Source organism: Mizuhopecten yessoensis, unplaced genomic scaffold (genome assembly GCF_002113885.1).
Source record: "Mizuhopecten yessoensis strain PY_sf001 unplaced genomic scaffold, ASM211388v2 scaffold10225, whole genome shotgun sequence".
Classification (NCBI taxonomy): Eukaryota; Metazoa; Mollusca; class Bivalvia; order Pectinida; family Pectinidae; genus Mizuhopecten; species Mizuhopecten yessoensis.
Genome location: NW_018408440.1, coordinates 1513678 through 1532800, shown reverse-complemented (window position 1 = coordinate 1532800; position 19123 = coordinate 1513678). Strand labels below are relative to the sequence as shown.

Here is a 19123-nt window from a genome sequence, read left to right as displayed (position 1 = left end):
CCTCTGTTTGGGGGAGGTTAGAACACAACATATTACATATACCCCTGTTTGGTGGAGGTTAGAACACAACATATTACATCTAACCTCTGTTTGGTGGAGGTTAGAACACAACATATAACATATAACCCTGTTTGGTTGAGGTTAGAACACAACATATTACATATAACCTCTGTTTGGCGGAGGTTAGAACACAACATATTATATATAACCCTGTTTGGCGGAGGTTATAACACAACATATTACATATAACCCTGTTTAGTGGAGGTTAGAACACAACATATTACATATAACCTCTGTTTGGGGGAGGTTAGAACACAACATATTACATATAACCTTGTTTGGTGGAGGTTAGAACACAACATATTACACATAACCCTGTTTGGTGGAGGTTAGAACACAACATACTACATATAACCCTGTTTGGTGGAGGTTAGAACACAACATATTACATATACCCCTGTTTGGTGGAGGTTAGAACACAACATATTACATCTAACCTCTGTTTGGTGGAGGTTAGAACACAACATATTATATATAACCCTGTTTGGCGGAGGTTAGAACAAAACATATTACATATAACCCTGTTTGGCGGAGGTTAGAACACAACATATTACATATAACTCTGTTTGGTGGAGGTTAGAACACAACATATAACATATAACCCTGTTTGGTTGAGGTTAGAACACAACATATTACATATAACCTCTGTTTGGGGGAGGTTAGAACACAACATATTACATATACCCCTGTTTGGTGGAGGTTAGAACACAACATATTACATATAACCCTGTTTGGTGGAGGTAAAAACACAACATATTACATATAACCCTGTTTGGTGGAGGTTAGATCACAACATATTACATATAACCCTGTTTGGTGGAGGTAAGAACACAACATATTACATATAACCTCTGTTTGGTGGAGGTTAGAACACAACATATTACATATAACCCTGTGTATACTGTAACATGCCTCGAAAGTGCTGCATAACAGGTAACCCAACAGACCATTGGTGTGTACATAGCGGTTATCTAATTAAGGCACGTATATCTAATTTCATGAACTGATTTTTCCTTGACTTGAACTTATTAAATGTATACAAAACGACACATTACATAGAACCTATGATCTGTGTTGGTTACGATACGACAAACAATATCTACTTTCTTTTCTGTGTAGGTTACAAAAAGACATGTTGCATATCATCTCTGTCCTCTATGGGTATGGACATGGTATATTTATTAAGGCATCATCCTATACTAACTTGATTGAATATTTGTATCACTAGAAAAAATATGAAATACACTTGAAGCTACCAAACACATACATGTATACAGACATATTTGTATTACTATTATATATCATTTCCCATTTACATACGCGATGTATTGCCCATTTCAAATACTTCTTAAAGACATTTATTTTTAATGTTATATCTTATATCATATCATTATATATTGTTACAGACGCAATATATTACCTATTAAATATCATTATACATGATTATATACGAAATGTATCATATACCACATGTCATTACAGGCAGTTACTACCAGTAAAATATCATTAAAACTGTTACAAAGTGATGTGCTATCTGTTACATGTTATTCTGAGTACAGACGCGTTGTCTAACCTAAACAGAACGTTGATCGCACGTTGAAAACTATTTCGCAATATGACTGTCTGTGCAATTCACTTCAAGTGTTTGCCATTACATTACATGGCATTATTACATACAAAATCTTTAGGATTTTTTTTATTAAATCACACAATAAAGAGTAAAACGAAGGTATACGAAGACTACATCTTTATTGGTTTAAACCCCCCCCCTGTGTAATTAGTTGTGAATAAAATGAAACTTAAATGACTCAGATTCAAACCTAAGTGCTATTTAAATGTCACAATGTGTAACGACATATTACGTCAACTGCGACACAAACTTGCAGTTTACAAATGGATGTGACATTACAAGGTTTTACCGAGTAACCCTACCTTAGACTTGGGCGACCAATGGGATACTGGTACCACATTGTCCGATAACACCTAGGATACTGTAAACGTGAAGCATTTCGCTAAGTGGTAATGTTCGAGTTGAGTAAATTAATGCCAAAATATCCATACGCGAAGGTTTATTTATATATTATATAGATGAAAATTATAAAGAAAATATAGATTTCAGAATTTTTGCTAATGCTAAAATGTCCTCACTACGATCAGTTAAAAGGGTCACAACGTGAAAATTTCAAACTGCGAAATTTTCAATTTTTACAGTATATGAAAACTGTAAAAACAAAAACGCCGAGATAGAACATATAAACATTGTATACAAATCTGGTAGCGTTTAAATGAAATAAACTAAGTTGAAGTAAAAGGTATTTACTATAGCCAAGTTGTTTAAATTGGAAACGTTGTAAATTTGTTCTATTCATTATTTCATTATCCCACCCCCCCANTTACCCCCAACCAAATTCCAACCCTGCAGAATCAAAGGATTTGTCTATGAATTATTAGATATTCTGTTATCATTGCGATATTGCAACATTTGGGTTATCTGTTCTTTCTTTTGGGCGATGTCTCCTGAGTCACTTCTGGTTAACCTGTTATAAGAATAACATGATGGAGGGTCAGACACTCCAGTGAGATGACACTTTATCATGAGTCTGGAGTGGCCCCACCACCCGTAGATATCGCTGTTATATGTCACTCCAGTGAGATGATACTTTATCATGAGTCTGAAGTGGCACCACCATCCGTAGATATCGCTGTTATAAGACACTCCTGTGAGATGACATATTACCAGGAGTGTCTGAAGTGGCACCACCATCCGTAGATATCGCTGTTATAAGACACTCCTGTGAGATGACATATTACCAGGAGTATGGAGTGGCCCCACTATCCGTGGATATCGCTGCTATATGACACTCCTGTGAGATGACATATTGCCGTGAGTCTGGAGTGGCCCCACCATCCGTGGATATCGCTGTTATATGTCACACCAGTGAGATGACACTTTATCATGAGTCTGAAGTGGTCCCACCATCAGTAGAGATCGCTGTTATATGACACTCCTGTGAGATTACATATTACCGTGAGTCTGGAGTGGCCCCCCCATCCGTGGATATCGCTGTTATATGACACTCCTGCGAGATGACATATTACCGTGAGTCTGGAGTGTCCCCCCCATCCGTGGATATCGCTGTTATATGACAGTCCTGTGAGATGACATATTACCGTTAGTCTGGAGTGGCCCCACCATCCGTGGATATCGCTTTTATATGACATTACTGTGAGATGACACTTTACCATGAGTCTGAAGTGGCCCCACCATCAGTCGATATCGCTGTTATATGACACACCTGTGAGATGACATATTACCAGGAGTCTGGAGTGGCCCCACTATCCGAGGATATCGCTGTTATATGACACTCCTGTGAGATGAGACTTTATCATGAGTCTGAAGTGGCACCACTATCAGTCGATATCGCTGTTATATGACACTCCTGTGGGATGACATATTACCGTGAGTCTGGAGTGGCCCCCCCATCCGTGGATATCGCTGTTATATGACATTCCTGTGAGATGACATATTACCGTGAGTCTGGAGTGGCCCCACCATCCGTGGCTATCGCTGTTATATGACACTCCTGTGAGATTACATATTACCGTGAGTCTGGAGTGGCCCCACCATCCGTGGATATCGCTGTTATATGACAGTCCTGTGAGATGACATATTACCGTTAGTCTGGAGTGGCCCCACCATCCGTGGATATCGCTGTTATATGTCACACCAGTGAGATGACACTTTATCATGAGTCTGGAGTGGCCCCGCCACCCGTAGATATCGCTGTTATATGTCACTCCAGTGATATGATACTTTATCATGAGTCTGAAGTGGCGCCTCCATCCGTAGATATCGCTGTTATATGACACTCCTGTGAGATGACACTTTATCATGAGTCTGAAGTGGCACCACCATCAGTCGATATCGCTGTTATATGACACTCCTGTGAGATGACATATTACCAGGAGTATGGAGTGGCCCCACTATCCGTGGATATCGCTGTTATATGCCACTCCTGTGAGATGACATATTACCGTGAGTCTGGAGTGGCCCCACCATCCGTGGATATCGCTGTTATATGACACTCCTGTGAGATGGCATATTACCAGGAGTCTGGAGTGGCCCCACTATCCGTGGATATCGCTGTTATATAACACTCCAGTGAGATGACATATCACCAGGTGTCTGAAGTGGTCCCACAATCCGTGGATATCGCTGTTATATGACACTTCTGTGAGATGACATATCACCAGGAGTCTGAAGTGGTCCCACCATCCGTGGATATCGCTGTTATATGACACTCCTGTGAGATGACATATTACCAGGAGTCTGAAGTGGTCCCACCATCCGTGGATATCGCTGTTATATGACATTCCAGTGAGTTGACATATTACCAGGAGTCTGAAGTGGTCCAACCATCCGTGGATATCGCTGTTATATGACACTTCTGTGAGATGACATATCACCAGGAGTCTGAAGTGGCCCCACCATCCGTGGATATCGCTGTTATATGACATTCCAGCGAGTTGACATATTACCAGGAGTCTGAAGTGGTCCCACCATCCGTGGATATCTCTGTTATATGACACTTCTGTGAGATGACATATTACCAGGAGTCTGAAGTGGTCCCACAATCCGTGGATATCGTTGGTATATGACATTCCAGTGAGATGACACTTTACCCTGATTTTGGAGTGGCCATCCGTGGATACCGTTTGTACCTGATCTAAGCTGTTGCGAGAACGCAAAATCCTCGATAACAAAGTAATAGAGTGGATAACTCGTTCACAGGCACGCATCACATATCGTATACAATTGTACTTTGTTAAATAATATTGTACTTTGTTAAATAATATTAACAGAATAAAATACATTATGTTGTGTTTTCTTTTTCAACATGATTGATTATGCTATCTGGTAATGTGACATCATGTTACTTGACAAGAATGGGTTTGGATTGTATGATATAATTAAAGTCTCTTATTATTTACAAACTTCCATTTGAATCATAAAGACTCTCCTATTCCTTCCTGGCCGAGGATCTAATTATGCGTGTTTACGTCAACATGTCTCCATTGTAAACACGTTTCTATTCACACACACTATTATTAAAGACTTCAAACCCGAAGGAACTTTTCGACAAAATGAGTGTTGTCAATAGTTATTTAGTGTTGAGCAAAGTGTGATCCCTTCGGCAGTAATATGATATGTACAATCACAGAGGTAGTTCATCTCCTTGACGAGTCCCAACGACCCGACAAAAATAGAACCAACCTTACAGTATAAGAAAGCATATTTTCGTTTCTGTATATATACAGTTGTAATACATAAAATCAGGTTCTTCAGAGAGTCTAGAACGCTTTTAAATTAGCTCACTTATTACATGGTTAAGGTTGTGAGAACTCACCGTTCTGAATTAATCTCACAAAGGAGAAGTGTTCTAAGCTATTGGGCCTTCATTTGATTCGGTGTTCCTTACCTACTCAATAAAGCAAAAAGCTATATAAGAAGGAATATACCTATTAGAACTTTTGTTTATAAAGCTGGGAGAATATCATATGCGCAAACGTGTTCATGATGTTTATCTTTTAATACTTTTCTGCAATAATATTCTTAGTGTAAATTTTTAAATTATATTAGTTACTGGTAGTATGTCACGTAATGATAGGAAATATGTATTACAAACTATTAACGACCATGTTATAATTTTACCTTAAAATTTACAGCCATGAATGTGTTGTTCCGCATCATTCGTTAGTGTATTGAAATAATTATTATAACGATTTAGAAAAACAAGAAAACGAAAGCCTATGGACTAAAATATTACATGAAAACAATACATATACTTGTGCACACCATAACAATCTACATACTTTGTTTTACATCAATACAATATGCACACTGGTTTACACCAATACAATACAACATCTAGAGAGTTCCGATGTGTCAACGAAACCGCAATTCCAACTCAAAATCGATAAAACTTTGGCAATTATGAACGAATGAAATATGTTGGAGACTTAACGTCCCCTGTTTTATTGAGGACAACGTCCTTCAAATTTAGCTCAACTTCAAGGAATGCAACATCATCAAAGCGTGAATTTCGGTTCTGAAAAAGGCAACAGTCTTTATACCACGTACAGAAAGAGTGATATCAGTGTGATCAAGATAGCGACAGTGGTGTTGGTCAACCTTCGTTCTCAAGTCTTCATACCACGTACAGAAAGAGTGAGATCAGTGTGATCAGGATAGCGCCAGTGGTGTTGGTCAACCTTCGTTCTCAAGTCTTCTTACCACGTACAGAAAGAGTGAGATCAGTGTGATCAAGAAAGCGACAGTGGTATTGGTCAACTTCGTTCTCAAGTCTTCATACCACGTACAGAAAGAGTGAGATCAGTGTGATCAAGAAAGCGACAGTTTTGTTGGTCAACCTTCGTTTACAAGTCTTCATACCACGTACAGAAAGAGTGAGATCAGTGTGATCAAGAAAGCGACAGTGTTGTTGGGCAACCTTCGTTCTCAAGTCTTCGTACCACGTACAGAAAGAGTGAGATCAGTGTGATCAGGATAGCGACAGTGGTGTTGGTCAACCTTCGTTCTCAAACCTTATGTTTTACGTTTGTTCGTCAACAGCCAACGTCTGTCACGGAAATGATGATATTCGAATACCGAAACAAATTGGACAATCAAGAAAGGCTTGGTTAACTAACGATCTGAAGATCAAAATTGGTCCGCTTATCATACAGATTCTTCAAGTCGTCACTGATCGCTTCGTTTTAGTGTCATATATGTCATTTTACAAAGGTTATGTACGATCAGCATAGTCAACACATTCCTTGTTATTTAAAGATAACATATATCGTCCTATCTGAAATGTATTTACCAGTCATCATAAGCTTATCAATTAACACAGCAACATATGAAAACAAAACAAAGTCGGCAGGACGAGGGCCACAATTTGTTACAATGACATTTTTTTTACAATCTGACTAACAATTGTGTTCATCATCCCTGAAACTATGATATGAAGTCGAGAACATTCGGCATTGTATGTTCTGCTGACGATAACACTGAAACCTGACAGTTACATGGTGTATTTGTAGCCGGGAACACTCGGCATGGTGTACGTTTTGCCGACTATAACACTTAAGTGATCACTATAACGTTATGTGCATAGCTTGTGAATCTTACCCACATAATCACAGCGTCCATTTACTCACAGGAGGCTTTCAATAGTATTGTATAGGGATCCGGCTCATTAACACAGTTTATTTCACGGTAAGTGCAGGTTGTGTTATGGCGTGAAAAATCGGGACACTTTTATTATGCCTACCTTCCATTATCATTCAATACAATAATGAATAGAAAAACGAACAAAAAACAGGCACACTATTACTACAGAGCGAACATTTATAAAACGATTCATATTTACCCTGACAGCACAGTTAGCGCATTATGTTTCAGTGTAACATAGCCCAGGGCATGGCATATTGCAGTCGAGATAGTTTGTGTCTTAGATAGCACGTATTTGCCTTATATGAAAACTAGTAGTGTATAAGATATTTCTATTACAGATAATATATTTTTGAATTCATATATCAAATTTTCCCTTGACTATTATCCAGGTATGCTAATGCGATACATAACCTAAAATAATCGCCAGCCTTTCTATGAAAGATTAGGGTGCATATACATGAAACTGTTCCCATGCTCAAGCACGAATTTTGTGCTCCAACCAATGTAGTTCAAACTTGGGAAAATCATGCGACACAGTCAAAAACATAAAGTTTATACCTTTAAAATGTCATTCGGCTTCAAATCTTCCCACATTTCTTCATTAATCTACCAAGACGCGCATCTTTATAAATTTAAAACCGAAACAAGAAATTGGCCTTCAGCCTAGAATCTGAGTTTGGACATGAGAACGGTTTCATGAGTTCAGGCGATGTAATTAGAAACGTGTAGAATATTTAATAAATTGTAACTTGAACTGGGGTTTTTTTTCAGTGAAGACACATGTTAATGTCAACAGAAATGCGTCCATTGATAATAATAAGCGTATATTCAGTGTTTTTAATTCAAATAACAAGTTAGATAGGATTACGTTTGCATGTAGAAATCCATCATCACACATTACTCTCTATTACCAAGGCATGCCATGTCATCTTCTGTGATAACATTATTCATTACGTTCATTGGAAGTGAGATGTCATGTTAAATATTTTGAGTCAGTGAAAAAGACATCAATTTTATACTGACCAATTAGAACATTATTATGTTCTTGTGCATTCGCATCTATGAATTTTCTATTGAGATGTAATTAAAGCGTTGGTTAAACATGTGATTTTATTTATAAACATATTTATTAAACACAAACTGGATACTAATGGGTTTTTAGATAAATATAAAATATTTTTCAGTAGATAACGTCTGTGTCAAAATGAGTGATTATTTTTTAAATTCTGCCGTACGCAACAAACATATTTTCAATTCATTGTGAAACATTAGAATTTTTGTTCGTTACATTTCACTATTTCGAAAATAACCGTTTGCCAATTTTAGTTTTAATATTAAAGATTGTTTTTTAAGAAATCAATTTCAAATTCCAGGAGATGCTAATTAATTTACAACAAGTAATAGCTTTTGCCAAAACAATCGGAGACTGTAGAGTTCGCTTTTTAAAAAACAATTTATATCACGCTAGTTTTTAAATTGGTGACTTCTGGAAATATCAAATCTACAAAATTGATATACCTTCACACCTGTGAAAATACCAGAGATTTATTCTTATATTTCACAGGTAAAATGTGATATATGTATTTAATTAAACCGGAAGAAACCACCAACTATGCCTACCTTAAACTGTAACAGTATATGCAGTACCAACATCTGCGTTGCATATTGATTTCTAAATATACCTGAAAAAGGATGACTATATAAATATGCACACAAATGCGGTCTTTTCTATCACGCGGCCGTTTAATGGTTGACAATAGAGTATATTTGCTCAAGATGACTTAATGCTAGGATAAAGAACAAACTTAAGAACCCATTTAATTTACAAATACCAATTTAGGAAATAAGTAGATATATTTTACTTCACCAGAATTATAAATTTAATAAAATAAATAAAATAAAAAGATTCTCACTTGTGTAACATCAGGCGACTGACATGTCATAAATCATGAATTGTATATTAATGAATGCTGTTATGCTATTTAAAATTATTTCCATTATGATAAAGTGTGTTATTAGGCAAATATCTTCAAAGAACACACTATGTGAATTGTTTACTGAAATGTTGACACAAATTGTCACCAAACTCAATATCTTCCCTCCTCACTACCATTGCTAATAAACCTGCTCCAGTTTACTAGAATTTCCCAAAATAACGTCGTGGTTATGTAAATGTATTCAAATGTTTATATTTAATAAGGAATAAGGAAATTTGTTGTATTCTTGTACCCAACAAACTAATATCCACGTAGTAATACTAGTACCGAATCTATTTAAATACATTTATAATTGGCTGTATTTGTCAAATATTACAAAACCTGTATGTACGAATCTTATAGAAACGACCCAGTAGAAGACACACATTAATGACATATTATCATGTTATATGTGGCCGGTGTTTTGTCATCGATTTGTTATCGTTAACCCGTACATACTAACATGTTAGGTAACATAAAGACAGTATTTGTATTACGCGTTCCTTGTCACATGCCTCGTCTGATCGGGGTGGGTATCAGATCGCTCGCATATATATAACACACCTCCTGTGTTGTGTTATGATATATGTGTTAAAACCCGATATCTGCGGGAGCCGTGAACGGCAGAACCCCTTCGTCACTTATCAGGTAATTTGTGATGAGTTATGGCAATTATATTCAAATAGCTACCGGCTATAAATCTATCCTTATATAATTAGTTATGGTTAGGAAAATTCAAAAAGAGAAAAAAGGAAATACCACAGAGTCATCACACAGGGACATAAAGGAGCAAAAGTATTGGGAGTATATGAAGGTATACATGGGAACCGTAGATTATATATTTTTCATGTAAAATACATTTTGTGAAATTCTGACATTTAGTATGAAAATTATCCTCGTTACCTTTTAATTGGCAACCCATGTTTAACGCGCATTTACCTAACAGTTTTTTCGGGGGTTTTGTTAAATATTTATTTCCGGAGGACAATTTGCTCACGTTCGATACCAAGTTAAAATATGTTACTATGAGAACTGTGTGTAATGGAATAGATACGCCTATCACAAATTAAATGACGATTTTAGAAATAAAGTAGCTCAATAGAACTTAAAATTTCAGTGATTAAACAATTAAGGATATGAATATCACAAATATACAATATATCTAAATTTGTTTAGTTTAACATTACACAATAACAACCTCGTAAAACACAGACAAATATTTTAAGTATAATCTATGTTTCCCCGCTGAATATTATATATATTTCAAGTATGACAAACAACGATGTTTTTTCACGAGGGCGAAACAATGTCAGTATCTTTTGTCATGAAAATAAGTGGTATTCAACCATTTTACCATATTTTCTACTTTAAACAAATCATCGTTTTCTATTTTAATGTCCTTCTGCTTGACAATATGGATGTGGCCCATTTTGATTTGCATTTTCAACTCAGTTGCTTCCTGGACTCGGATAGTGTTTTAACAATTACGCTGTTGTAATTTTTTTGTCAGCAAATTTTCATGAAAAAACACTCTGTTAGGATTTGCTGACGATTTTTTTTTTATCAATTGTGTTATTTTAAAAAAAAAATGCACGTAAAATTAATTGAGGTTGAAAAATATTTATGAACCAATATAGAATATGGAGACTTACAGTTTCACTTACAGCACACTTCACCCAAGATAAACATTCCTATCAAAAGTGCCTGATAGATGGTATCGCTATACTTCTAAAAAGGGTGGGGAGGAGGAAGGAATGAAGATCTTGTTCAAAATCTGATGTTGAAAAAAACACTTGAACAAAACATATACACAATGCAAAAAACAATTTAACAAAAATGCAAGCAGAGGATCCCAAAAGCCAACAAAAAATGAAAAACGTCATTTACCCCAACTTTATAAAAGTTGGATCTAAAACATATGTTCTGGGACTGTCAGTTTGTTTTGCATCAGATGTGATCGGCACATGGCATTTATGTACGCACTGAGTAAAGTTTAGCTTAGATTCTGAAGTCTGCCTGTGGGAAACTCGTGGTAAGTATTGGATTGGTCAACAAGACCCATTATTAAAAAACACACTTGGAATTTGTTAGTAAGGAATGGTATACAGTAGAACACCTTAACCGCTCGACCACACTCGATATAAACCAACCGAACTGGGCAGACACGACAGCTTAAAACGAAGATACCAATAACGTCCTGAAACAGTAGTGGTTACGGCAGGTGGTCCGTCTGGCTATTACTGCACTACTTCTAGGACTCGATTAATCCAGGGAAGTATTTAGGTCACGAGCTAAGACAATGTGAACAATTAATTAATAAACGTTTATCACAGGTTAAAATCAGACCATAATGATAAACGTGCATATATTCTACGTCGTTTGACTTGTCTCTGATGGAAACATTGGATAATTCATTTAGTGGCCAAAATGACGCATATATACAAAAAAATAATCCCAAAATTGATTTACATAGAACAGACATTGGAATAACAAATGTATTGTGAAATGTGAACATCATTAGAAGGAAACGGTTGTATGTTTGCATTGAAAATCAACTTAAATTAGATCTATTTGTCACATTGTTCAATCTTTATTTATTAATCAAGAAGATACACAATATATCAGAATGCCAAGAAATTGATTCGACAAAGCATTCATCTTAAACTTCAAGCCACTCCTTTATTTGATGAATCACTGTCTTTGTATTTATGTTGTTTACAACCATTGACACGTGTACTGTGTAGTGTCTCGTTATTTGAGTTATGCTTTAGTAAAGAGCCTGGTGGAGATTTTTATTACAGTAACTTTGTCATATCATCAGACTTTTTTACACTAGCTAAAGCATGGTGTACTGCAATATAACGACTTTTATTTTCTATTTTAATCAAACTCGAAGTACATTAAAGAAAACATTATCAATATACCTAAAAGATCCGGTCTAGTCACATATAATGTATATGTTTATATGCGTATTAGTTATTAGTTCCTTCAAGTTGTTATTTATCAAAATTGAAAATGTTCTAGGATCCAGATCGACGGAATTCAGACGAAACCACTAACAGACTAATTTTGTATACAAATTGAGGTTAAATATGTGCAATTTGATATGTCGTTAAGATAATGAAAGTTGCTTTGGGTTTAATTCGGCAGTATTTTTATTGTTACTCTGTCATTATAAAGATACGTATCATAGGCAAGTCTTTGATCGGCAACAATAATTGGTATTCCTTTTATTGAACCTGAGATGGCGTGTTTAGGTCTGATAATTATCCATAAAGTGTCGATATCAAATATCATTTCTGAAACACTAACTTTAATATTCGAGAATGAATGTTTACAGGCACCGTAGACTTATATTCGTTTTACTGAACCTGAGATGTTTGTGAATGAGTAAATATAAATATCTTATACTTATCTACGAGTTTCGAAATTAAATATTGTATTGAAAAATGATATGAAACATTCTAAAATGGATTTTTATGGACACCTTGGGCTTATAAAAGCCGATAAACAAACTGTATGCTTTCTTAGAAACCCCTGCGATTATCTACACATAACTGACACAAGTCATATTGAGATAAATCCGTGAAGCTGGAATCACTATAATTTGTGTTTCCAAAGATATCATGACCGTCCAATTTATACATTTGAAGACATACATAAGGTAGATACTTTTATGATCCTTCGACATAAACTATTGACAAATCAGTAGGGAAATTTAATTATTTGCAGCATTTTCTCTCATTTTAACTGTGGTTTGGCTAACACCAAGTAATGTTATTAAATCTAACGAGTTTTGTATATGTATTTTTTTCATTAGTGAAAATAATCTTGTATTAATCTTGTTAGATAATGGATTACCAACTGTTTTTTAACTGGTTAAACTATATAGTTCCTCAAGTATGGTTTAAATTATTGGTTATATTTTACCAACTTGTGTTTTACTGATGAAAGGTCTACGATTAGAGTTTACCAAATATTGTTCAACTTATGGAAAATTATTAGATTATAGTTATAACAACTTTTGTTTAACTGATGACATGACGTTGTTTATTGAGCAAGGTTTAGATTATTAATTTTGTGTTCGTCCATTTTTGTTTATCAAAAGAAAATAATACAATTATAGCTAACTAACAATTGTTTAACTGATGAAGATACACTGTTTATCCAGTATGATTTAGTATTAGTGATAGTTAACCAATTTTTGTTTAACTAATGAAGTTTATACGGTAAGAGTTTACCAACTAGTGTTAAACTGATGAACAAGTATCAGATTATAGCTATAACAACTATGGTTTAACTGATAGAATTACGTTGTTATCGAGCGAGGTTTAGATTGTTGGATGAGTTTACTAACTATTGTTTAACTGAGAAAATGACATTGTTTATCCAGTGTTGTTTAAATTATGAAATTGCAGTTTACCCACTAGTGTTTAACTGAGTGAAAACTATAAGGTTATTATTAACCCACTCTTGTTAAACTGATGGCGTTAGTTAACTTCGAATGTGTGTATGAGGTTTCAGTTTACACACTTAGATGCCATTTCTGCTGTATAGATACTGTAACTTTGAACATGTTTAAATGTAACATTATAGTGTACATCTATTTTTTATTCTTATTTGATTCTTAATATGAATATGTTCACATTTGTAATAAAACTAGATACATCACACTTAACAGAACTATAATGCAGTCATACAATTACATTTGAAAATTTGATAGATTACTTCGGCGGGTAACAGATAAAACATTCACAAAATCTACATCATGTCGAGATTGTGTATGATAATGTTCCTCGCATCATGACGTTAGAATATATTTGCCCATTTTCCTCTCTGAAATGGAGTTATGATTGTTAATCAAAAAACAGATATACGAATAATATCCAAGTGCAATGCGTCAATTTTTACTGCAATTATCATCATGTGCTATTTGAAAATTTAAATGATGCCTCTTACACTTTTACGGGGGATCTGTTAAATATATATATGATAATAGATATTAAATAACAGAATGATAAAGCCATGTGTAGGAACAAGATATTCAGCATCGTCGCTATGCCTATACCAACTGTCACCTTCGAAAGACGTTTTTCAGGAGACTCCCTTTTGAATGTCAATACAAGGTCCTTCCTTGTTTTTTTTTTCATTACCTTAACTTCACTAGAATCCTTATTGAAAACCTGTTTATCCCTTCCTCTGGTACCTGCTCAACCAAGTTATTAAGCAAACTTCTGACTGCCATGTTCTTACTGGTTTTGGACTAGGGTTACAGTCGTAAGGATCTGACTACCATGTTCCTACTGTTATTGGATTAGGGTTACAGTCGTAAGGATCTGAATACCATGTTCCTACTGCTATTGGACTAGGGTTACAGTTGTAAGGATCTGACTACCATGTTCCTACTGCTATCGGATTAGGGTTACAGTCGTAAGGATCTGACTACCATGTCCCTACTGCTATTGGACTAGGGTTACAGTCGTAAGTATCTGACTACCATGTTCCTACTGCTATTGGACTAGTGTCACAGTCGTAAGGATCTGACTACCATGTTCCTACTGCTATTAGACTAGGGTTACAGTCGTAAGGATCTGACTACCATGCTCCTACTGCTATTGGATTAGGGTTACAGTCGTAAGGATCTGAATACCATGTTCCTACTGCTATTGGACTAGGGTTACAGGCGTAAGGATCTGACTACCATGTTCCTACTGCTATTAGACTAGGGTTACAGTCGTAAGGACATGACTTCCATGATCCTACTGCTATTGGATTCGGGTTACAGTCGTAAGGATCTGACTACCATGTTACTACTGCTATTGGACTAGGGTTACAGTCGTAAGGATCCGACTACCATGTTCCTACTGCTATTGGATTAGGGTTACAGACGTAAGGATCTGACTTCCATGTTCCTACTGCTATTGGACTAGGGTTACAGGCGTAAGGATCTGACAACCATGTTCCTACTGCTATTGGATTAGGGTTACGGTCGTAAGGATCTGACTACCATGTTCCTACTGCTATCGGATTAGGGTTACAGTCGTAAGGATCTGACTACCATGTTCTACTGCTATTGGATGAGGGTTATAGACGTAAGGATCTGACTACCATGTTCCTACTGCTATTGGACTAGAGTTACAGTCGTAAGGATCTGACTACCATGTTACTACTGCTATTGGACTAGGGTTACAGTCGTAATGATCTGACTACCATGTTCCTGCTGCTATTGGACTAGGGTTACAGTCGTAAGGATCTGACCACCATGTTCCTACTGCTATTGGACTAGGGGTACAGTCGTAAGGATCTGACTACCATGTTCCTACTGCTATTAGACTAGGGTTACAGTCGTAAGGATCTGACTACTATGTTCCTACTGCTATTGGACTAGGGTTACAGTCGTAAGGATCTGACTACCATGTTCCTACTGCTATTGGACTAGTGTCACAGTCGTAAGGATCTGACTACCATGTTCCTACTGCTATTGGACTAGGGTTACAGTCGTAAGGATCTGACTACCATGTTCCTACTGCTATTGGACTAGGGTTACAGTCGTAAGGATCTGACTACCATGTTCTATTGCTATTGGATTAGGGTTTCTGACTACCATGTTCCTTCTGCTATTGGACTAGGGTTACAGTCGTAAGGAGACAATGAACCAGATGTGGGATGTATAGGATGTTGATTCTAAAGAACTCAAAAGATCTTTTGCTCAATCTTGAGCCTCCTCTCCTCAAAAAGTGTTTTTCGATCAGGACATTTGACTTTTAGAATCACTACATTACCATACATTATACGTTGTACCTTACTAAATCAGTGTTTTAACGGTCAGATTTACATCAGTAGTATCGGGAGATACGGGTTGCCAAGGACTATGGGGCATGTTTTAAAAAGTCACCATTATGATCTCATTAGAATATATTCAACTTCTTTTTTTTTTACAAAATGAAGTTCTATGTCTTTGACAATGTTCATTAGTGCGCTATAGCATATTGGGTTGCTGCGTATTGCCCCTGTGGTTTATTTTGCCCATATGTGTTGACATGTTATCTATTGTGTGTATGTGTTGTTCTTCGTTTTGTCTTGTCCTAGAGTGCTAACAATTTATCACATTTTGTCTCCGTATATAGAGACTGTGGTTGATTTTTTCCCTACCTAAAGATGGGGGTGGGGNAAGCGTTGTGTTATTTGTTTGGGTTAAAGCCGGACATACCAAAGTCTTTGAATATGGTAGTTGCTATTCCCTGCTCAACTTGTTTACGAATTGTCAGTATAATGTGACCTTGCAGAACGCTGTGATGGTTGCCTTCGGCATGGTATTTCAGTGAGGAAGCACTCTCAAATCGGTATCAGATCCATGCTATCGCGAGGAGGCAAATACATCTACATACCCTGTATCTAGCACACATCCACACATGGGGGCACGTCCTCATTCGACTTTTAATGTATTAGGACGTAAAACCTAATACAACAACCAAACCGATTGTATCGTGTGTTCATTGATGTGTATTGAATCGCGTATAAATAAATATTTTGTCATTTTGTCTATGTGTCGACGAAATGGTATTTCTGCATTTGTATTATGACAAAAGTTTTGAGAGAAATCTATTACAGCTCAAAACATGTTCTCCCACTCCCTTTGAATTGTATGAATGTATAATAATAAGTTTGAGTATTATGATGAATATTTTTATAGTTAATTTATTGTGCTTTACTTGACTTAACAGTCCTTTAATTTGATAACTACAACGAGAACAAATTTAAGGCAGAAGCATCTCAAAGTGTATCACCAAATAGATTATGATTAAATTGTTTCAGAAATAACTTTTAATCGTGAGGGCTCTTTTGCAATGTGATATTCATTAAGTATGAATTATAACCAACGAAAGCTGTTAAGTTTATCATCGGAGATATCTAAGTATGAAATTAAATATATAACTTTTGATTGTGAACGTTGGTGGATACTGTCGATTAGTTAATCTATGGTCAGTAACAGCGCATTTGTCCGACAACAGATACCAGTTGGTTAATTAGACATATGGCATTAACAATTCGTCTATAAGTACTTACATTACTCAGCTTCCCAAAATCGTCAGGTGGATTCCTGCCAAGTGCGACCGCTCCAGTTCAACGCTCTGTGTAATGTTGATACCACAGATATAGCCAGTTTGTCGTTATTTATGAGGCGCGGAAAAGTGAAACTTCTTAACGTGATAAACCATTAATCACGCATGTTTATGAAACATTTCATTTGCATATGTGTACAATATTGTCGTTATTGTGTATGTTTGTAATATAGTACAGGATATCGTGTAACACTGCTCGCGAAGCTGTCTATTAAACTCATTAGATCATGCAATGCCCAAAGATATATATATCACTGGTGTATATATGTACCACGCTGAGATCTAAAAGATACTGCTGGAATTTTGTCCATTTATGTTTTATCACACAATTCTTGCTCCTGGTCATGCCATCAATTGTTAAGACACTGCCAAATCGACACCCGAGGACGTTAGGCAGTCTCGGATGTTCGTGAGTAGGGGTAGAATGTTCGGTCCTAGGCGGGAATAGGCCTCTTGAGCGAACCGCTGCGACAAATTTGATCCGTGTCTGTCGTACAATTAGGTTCCTACTGTTTCTCCTGACCCGTGTGATATTGGATAGGCGTGTAGCTTCCCCTCGGCCGCCATTATCCGCAGAGTTGTTATGGAAACATAACCTCCCGGTCACAGACCACGGATCAAATCTGATAGACATTACACCAGTCACATCTGATAAATATATCCATTTACATGAATAGCTTGCCCTCCTGAATGTTTTTTCAATAGAATACTGTATCCCGTGAAATACATTTATAATGAATTGATGAAAAAAGACGTTAAGGAAAGCTGCATTCATACTCCGCTTACATAGTGATTGTATATCCTGGTTTTGTGTAGGTTGTATACACACTGCGTGATATCGTGATCACAGAATAAGACATTTCTACAATATAACAAGTTTAATTATTTACACAGAAAAAGACATTTCTACAATAAAACAAGTTTATTTGTTTACACAGAAATAGACATTTCTACAATAAAACAAGTTAATTGTTTACACAGAAATAGACATTTCTACAATAAAACAAGTTTATTTGTTTACACAGAAATATACATTTCTACAACAAAACAATTTTATTTGTTTACACAGAAATAGACATTTCTACAAAAAAACAAGTTTATTTGTTTACACAATATTAGACATTTCTACAATAAAACAAGTTTATTTGTTTACACAGAAAAAGACATTTATACAATAAAACAAGTTTATTTGTTTAAACAGAAAAAGACATTTCTACAACAAAAACAAGATTATTTGTTTAAACAGAAAAAGACATTTCTACAACAAAAACAAGTTTATTTGTTTACACAGAAAAAGACATTTCTACAACAAAAACAAGATTATTTGTTTAAACAGAAAAAGACATTTCTACAACAAAAACAAGATTATTTGTTTAAACAGAAAAAGACATTTCTACAACAAAAACAAGTTTATGTAATCTCGCACTGGTAAAGTTACAGAAATAGTTGACAACACTTCACGAGAGTTACCGTAACCACAACATGTGTAATGGTGGACAGAGGAGGATCGACTAACAGGTTATAACATGTGTAATGGTGGACAGAGGATGATCAACTAGCTGATTACAACATGTGTAATGGTGGACAGAGGAGGATCGACTAACAGGTGACAACATGTGTAATGGTGGTCAGAGGATGATCGACTAGCAGGTTATAACATGTGTAATTGTGGACAGAGGATGATCGACTAACAGGATATAACATGTGTAATGGTGGACATAGGAGGA

At 35.9% G+C, this 19123-nt stretch overlaps 1 protein-coding gene across 1 annotated transcript in view; it reads right to left on the bottom strand.

The window, feature by feature from the left end:
• LOC110459797 (latent-transforming growth factor beta-binding protein 2-like) overlaps positions 1-17998 on the bottom strand; it is a 35867-nt gene extending 17869 nt beyond the window's left edge. Inside the window, exon 1 of the mRNA XM_021512246.1 lies at positions 17341-17998. The gene's annotated coding sequence lies outside the window, so the exon portion shown is untranslated. The remainder of the gene's footprint in view (positions 1-17340) is intronic.
• Between the last annotated feature and the right edge of the window lie 1125 nt (positions 17999-19123).